Source organism: Phyllopteryx taeniolatus, chromosome 20 (assembly GCF_024500385.1).
Source record: "Phyllopteryx taeniolatus isolate TA_2022b chromosome 20, UOR_Ptae_1.2, whole genome shotgun sequence".
Taxonomy (NCBI): domain Eukaryota; kingdom Metazoa; phylum Chordata; class Actinopteri; order Syngnathiformes; family Syngnathidae; genus Phyllopteryx; species Phyllopteryx taeniolatus.
Window position 1 is genome coordinate 6,031,713 of NC_084521.1, and position 7,503 is coordinate 6,039,215.

Sequence of the window (7,503 nt, forward strand, 5' to 3'; positions counted from 1 at the left end):
TGCGACAGACATGCGCGTACTTCAGGAATAGCAATCGATCAAAAGATACACAGATCTCCTCTTCGGCCAATCAGGACCTTCGTTTTTGAACATGTGACATAGGGTCAAATCTCAAATTGAAAGTCCATTTTTTTTGTTTTTTTCAAACCATAACGTCATGCCCTAGGCATTACTGACGCCTACAATCATACTGCTCCAATTCAGTTTTTCCATGCAATGTGAAATGAAACAATACAAATTCAAATGATGTAATTAAATTTCAGGTTTTTAGCAATTCAAATTCAAATATAAATGGTGGTGGCTGGTGGGACATATTTCAGCCTATATCATTTCAGTGACTATTTAGTTTTTTCTTTTCCATTATATTTATTAAGGTAAAAGGGTATGTGTAAGTGGTGTGTGTGTGTGTGTGTGTGTGCCGGTGCCGCGCACACTTCAATCCATAACAACGTCACAGCTGAAGTGGCAGCAGGCCGCTGTGACACAGTGGATACATTTACGTCGGCTGGAACACGACTGTACATGTGGGAATAGCTGTGTTGTTTTTATTTGGGGTTAGGGGCTTTTTACTGTCCTCATAGCCAGCATTCAACTCTTTCATTGCTGGTTGTCCATCAAGATGTTCCGCAGCTGTGTCAGTGAAGTCAATGATCCCCCCCAGACTTAACAGTGATTAAAAGCAGACACACTCAAATGTATGAAGCCGAATTATTTGCTGTTGTTGCGCGTTGACTTTTTTGCGTGATGAATCCCGGGCCGACCCCGAGGGAAGCATCGTGTTCCACTGCGGTAAATTTTCACATCACGACCCTCACACGACAACATACTGTGGTTTGCTTATAATTCGTTCAATTGCCATTGGAAATGCCAGTAATCCGTTCCACCCTCCCCAAAAAACAAAAACAAAAATTGTAATGTGTTTTTTTCTTTATGAAGAAAAATAGCACTTTATAATATTGTACTAAACACATACAGTAATGACATATAACTAAAAAAAGAATTAAACAGTTTTGGTCACACTATCTCCTTCAATTGTGGTGCTCCTTCTGGTGCTCACACATTGGCCACATAGGGGCAGCATAATATAGACTTATGGGTATAGTGTACGCACAGTCCGTCAAAATTTGCTCAGTAATATTAGTTGTTCTTCGCAGAGGATAAAGAATACATGCCTGTGTGTGTTGTTATATTATCTGTCGACATGTGTTGCTCCACTGTTTGTGTTCAAATATCCGTCGCTTGCCCGTGGGCACCAAGTCGGCGACCCCTGATCTGCGTGTAGGTCTATTGTGTAAGTAATGATTTTCAGAGCATCTTTATAGGCGATTTTCAGTCGCCCATTTGAACCGAGAGAGGAACACGCACACGAAAAAGAAGCTCTGTACATCTACTCTCCACTTCAGACACTTCCATTGCGGAGCCGCTCCACGTTTTGCTTGTCTGATGATCTGAGCTCTCTGGCTCAGCATGCAACAGCCCAGATTAGTTATCAATAATTCATATGGAGGAAGGTTGCTGAAAACATATGGAAGATGACACAGAACTGTTGCAGTACGCGGCTGTCACAGTTTCAACCCAATTTCGCCTTGAACGGTGAGCGTTCGGCGCATTGTTTACAAGTGAGCGTCACCGCTGAGACCATTGTTTGACATCGGGGCGCACATGCACTGCACTGACTTTATCAGCTTATAATTACATCGCTGTTTATAGTGAAGGTTCTGCATGAGACATGAATAATGAATGGTCTCACCTTAACACAGACTCCAATGTAGCTGTCACACAGAGACATCAATCCTGATGAAATTGTGAGTCCCGAGGTGGTTAGAGCAGCCAAACAATATACTCAAGAGTACTGTTAATTTAGGTTATTATTACTCAAGTACTCTAAATAATTACTCGAGTAAGAATACTGAGTAACTGGTGAGTAGCTTTTGTAGGCAATAGTTAGACAGTCCGACATACTCTACAAAGCTTGTCTCTCGCTCGAGGTGTATCACCTTGGCATACTTCCTTAACACCAATTCCTGTACTCACTTCCTATTTAGTCAGGGCTTTGCATCTTGTGGCATCTTACTGTGCTTCAGAAAGAGCACAAAAACGTGACTAAATTAGTTTTTCTGTACTTTTATTCTCTTTTCACGTTCTTCTTCACTGTTGTACTTTCGGCGAAAGTATCACAAAAGGCTACAAAAAGCATACCGGACACCCTAAGTTTGACGCCGGCTACAGTGTTGCGTTGACGTACGACGTTTAAGGATGATTATTTTTTCCTCCTGAAAATGTTGGTGCAAACCTACATTTTCAGGACTATGAGGTTCCACTGTATATTTAATTCACCGCATAAACTCAAGCTCTCTCTGATGCCTCCATTAAAACAGCTCGAGACTCCGGGGATGATCCGGCCTACAATGAAAGCTTTAAGTATGTTCCCACCTAACATTTCCCATCGAGGCTTGTGCAACACTCCGTGGGGACGTTTTTGATGTTCCCTTGAAGACTTCATCGCTTTTGAATATAATTTTGCCTGGAAACATGTTGAATCCAGCCTGAAATATGAGTATCATCTTTCATTAGCATCTTATCAGGCTTTAACACATACAATGGTGCCTTGAAAAAGGACTCATTTGGTCTGTGACCATGCTCTTCATGCAAATCACTCGCATCTCAACTCATCTTTCCCCACTGAAATGAACGGAAATGTCATTAATCCGTTCTAGCCCCCCCAAAAAAACTTTTTTTTCAATGGTGTAAATACCACTCTATAATATTGTACTTTATAAAAACGAAGTAATGGCATAATTAAATAGAATTAAACCGTTTTTGCCAAACGGACTGATATACAGCACGGTATTGTACATCTGTACAGAATAGACGTCTCAGCTCCTCGCAGAGGATTAAGAATATATGACTGTGAGTACTATTATATTGAATGTCTAAATGTGTTGTTGCAATGTTTGTGTTAAAAAAAAAAACACTAAACATTCCGCTGCCCGTATAACAAAACCAAACACAACTTAAGATGAAGTAACAACCCTCCCCCTTTCGACTGTTGGCCCATTTGAGGTAGCGACATTACGACTGCTCCATTTTTTATGATTACAAAACTGATGAAAGCTTGTTTTTAAACGTCTTTCCTCAATGGGTTAAACACGTTCCACTTTACCCGTGCTTGAGTGCGAAAGGTCCCGCGTGCGTTTCCGGCGATGTACCGCAAAAAAAAAAAAAAAAGTACAATTATTTACGGGGGCAGACACGACTCTTTGCGCTTTCTACTTGCCTTCATTCTCGCTGAGTGCTCCTCCGGGGGCATGTTGTGCTCTTCACACCTCCCTAAACTTAAAGAGAGTCATGAAGAAACATGAAATATTGAACAGCTGCACGCCCGTGCTCGCCGGTCAGCTAAGCGGATGAGCGAGATGGAAGGAGATGTGTGAATTAAAGCAAAAGTAACAAACCCAGGCGAGCTGTTGTAAAGGCAGATTTGATGATATCACACATCCTGTCAAATTTTATTCCATTAAATAGGAAGCACAGGAACCCTATTTGGTAAGAGGGTGTTCAAAATGAACCCAGAATTGAGTGGAGGGGTGATGGAATAACTCGGCTAAGTCGACTTCAAAAATAGGTCGACGCATATTTTCTGCCTCCAGAAAAAAAAAAAATCCGCCCGGAACCAATGTTGCACACGGACATTTATTGTAGACGGACAGCGTGTTGGGCCACTGCTAAACTTTGCCAAAAAAAACAGAGACCCTCTGTTGTAAGTGATTTTTATGCGACTATTAGATATATAAGGTATGTATAACATGATGTATGAGTGAGCTGAATGGTAGTTAGCATTTTTTATTTATGTATTTATTTATTTTTACCTAAAATGGTAATCACGAGCACGCTAATGCTAATCGCGAATGCTAACGGTTTAGCAAAAGCTAATTTTGTTGCCTCAAATCCTGTACAGCCTTTATTCTATACACTCAGTACCAACATATGCATTTTAAGGATAGAGGTCCAGCCCTCATAAGAGAATAAAATGCATGTTAGTAATTTAAAAAAAAAAACACACTCACAAAAAAGAATCGATCTTGACAGCCCAAGTGTCAAGGAAGTATGTTGAAGTGATACATTTCGACCAAATGACAAGCTTTTTTACAGTATTGGCTTGTCATCCGAGTTCAATTCATATTTTGCTTTAAACTCCACTTTCACGTACACAGCAGCATCATTGTTTAATATTATTCCAAAAAATGCATACAAATAAAGGTCTCCCCCTATCGGAAGTTGGGTAAATAAACTGGACAGTATTTGAAATATTGCATTCATCTACAATAATGTAAAATATAAGAAGAAAATTGGCAGAGACAGGAAGGCTGGCAAGTCGAAGGTGCTGAGAGAGTGGCGACCATATTACCTTTTTGCTTCACTGCGCAGCTTTTCGCTACACATTTCTTCTTCTTCTTCTTCTTCTTCTTCTCACCCCTCCTCTTCACCATCTTTTCCATTTTCCTTTTGTCCATTTTCCTAACCCTCGCTGAGTCGCAGCCGAAGTGACAGGTGTCATAAGGGCTCGGCTGATACTGGCTAAAGAAGCTGACCCCGGAAAACGAGTGGGCTTGCGCTACATTCATCGTGACAGCTGGAAACAGCAGAAAGGAGGGTCATTACCTCTGCCGAGGAGGTTACGCTCTGCCTTTGATGTACAGTATGTGCATCCACAGTGTTGGATATATCAAACTGCATTGTTCACGGCACTGTTTCCCAACCTTTCTTGAGCCAAGTCATATATTTTACATTCGAAAAATCTCACGCAACACCGCCAAACCAAAAACGTCACAAAAGTTCGATACTGTACAGTAAACCTCCACTATTTGCAGGGAATATGCACTGAGCCCTACCACCAATAGTGAAAAAACGTAATCACTGCTTTTGGTATTGTCCATTAAAATACAAAATAAGAGAAGCAAATCCATGACTAGCAAGTGACTGGCGCAATCCAGGCTATGAGTGAAGGGGGAAAAAGCCGCCTTTGTGAGGAATATATAGCAGGCAATCCTTTCAGGGAATCAAGCAATTCCACACGAGACAACTGAACAATGCCGCAAAGCCAGTCGCTCTCTGCCAGGATTTTGAAACCAAATCACACAGACGCAAGGGAACAACAATGACAGATGTGCAGTTCAGTGCTGCTTGGAGGATATCAGTTGCAGTTACAACCTCAGCACAAAAACAGGAGGCCTAATTGGCCCAAACTACTGAGTTATTCCTCCCGATGTACTTATGAGGCAACGAGTCAAAGAAAACATTTCATTTACAGCTACTTTGTTTTTTTTATTTGTCATTATTTTGAGTTCCAACTAAATCTATAGGAAACTGTCATGAACATGGTTAGGGCGACGGCGAGGAACGCAAGGCAAGAACATGGTGGACCCAATTGCAGGGAAGCAGGGAAGCAGGGAGGCAAGGCAGGAGTGCGGGAATCTCAAAATAATAATATTTAATCACAATGATAAAACAACTGGCGACTATGACATGGCAAGACGTGACAACGACAATGAACCGAAAGAACCCAGGGAACTAAATACAAACAAATTGACGAGACAACGAGGAACACCTGGACAAGACACGAGTGGCTGGAGAGAGCTGATTGGTCGACACAAAATAGACGAGAACAGGTGGACACAACAACCTAATGAGCACACGACAAACATGGAACAAAACTAAACACAACCCAAACCAAAACACAAACCATGACAGAAACATGCTGGGCTCTGTGCCATTTTAGTCCCAAGTTTGGAGAGTGTGTGTGTCACAAGAATGGCATTTTAAAATACCATTAGTGGCACAAATCATACACTACCTGCACGCAGACTCGGAAATGGGTGGGAAACACGTGCAAAATGATTGCAAAATGTGTAATTTAGTTTCTCTTTTATGGCTCAAAATCCTCTAAATTGAAACACTGGATTAATTTAACTGTAGAATTATTTTGCAATTTTGTCCAAAAGTTCCCATATATCCCAGAACATCACTTGGACATATAAGCAAAAGTATTGAGGCATGCCTATAAATCAGTCTGTTAATTGATCAAGATTGGGAAAGAAGCGTTAATCTTAATTAATGATTTTAGCAAGACATTTTGGATAATGGGATGATTCTAACTTTGCGAGAGGGTTGTGGTCACTCGGCTGACTCTGCTTTTGTAACCCAGATCCAACACTGCCCTGACAATACAAATGATCCAATAAAATCAATTAATTGCCCAAGTAGAGGTTAATGTAAAAGGCATTATCTTATGCAGCATAATGGCTACGGTTCCCCACCCTGAGTTTAACCTGTCCAAACTTAGCGAGTGGGAAGTCAGCACATTGGTCAACTCATTATCATGCTAATCCCAGCATTTAGTGAGACCCTACGCCCTGGAAGGAAGCGCGTGCTCATTTAGCCTGCGACTTCATAAGCATGTCATTGAACTGTCGCCACATGAATAATAACGTGCTCTGTAGAGTCGCCATTGTCCCACTTGAGTTCACATCTGACTGGAATGGTTAATGAGTTTACTTCGTCTTCGTCATGTTGCTTTTCTTCAAGCACGGTACACACGTATTGCTAGACGACAGAAAGACCGTTCCAGAATGAAGTTAGCAAAGGTCTGATCGCGGGATGTCTCTAATAGCTTATAGGCCCACGGACAACCGCTATGTATTCGCCGTTTGCGATTCACAAACTCCGATCTTTCTATGACAGGGAGGAGCTCAATCATACGATAGCCGATTTGGAAGCGACCTGAAGCTTGCGCTGTTGCTGGAAACAAATAGAGGAGCAATTGATTGCGGTGAGTGTTTCTACAACGCGTCTCTCAAGTCATTTACCAAAAGCGCAACGTAGTTATCAGATGAGCTAGCGGTTAGCCAAACTGCTTGCATTTATTCATCTACTGCTTTATCATTTCTCATTTGCCAACATTAACCTTAAAAATAAATGACTTATAGATTATCTGATTTTGAAAAACTACAGAGAAAAAAAAATACACAAATGTGGCAGACTCTCCATAACTACCCAGGCTAAACTTAGCTCCTCTCCGACACGTAAAGAGCTTAGACCAATTGAGAGGCATCTCTTTAACATGTTTTCTTGCCACCAATAATGACTTTCCTATTAGTCGTGGCTTTGGCGCCATCTTGTGGCATATTACAGAAGGTGCCCAAAAATGTGTTGAGCTTCCGTGAATAGAAATTGAGTGAGCAAGTTTTCAGCAAATTACTGAGAATACTGGCGGTGACTAGTAAACCATGAATAGGATACGAAACAATGTCTTATTTTGGGGGAAATATTTTTAAACGAGATGAGAAAAACTTTCTCCAAATGCTTTGAACTGCTGTTTCTAAACCCGTGGACGGAGTTGAACTTGAACAGCTTCTTCGGACAGCAAACTGTTTGGGACTGACTCGACAGCAGTGCAATCCATTTTGCTTCAAGACGGAAATAATCGACGATCTATCCCCACGC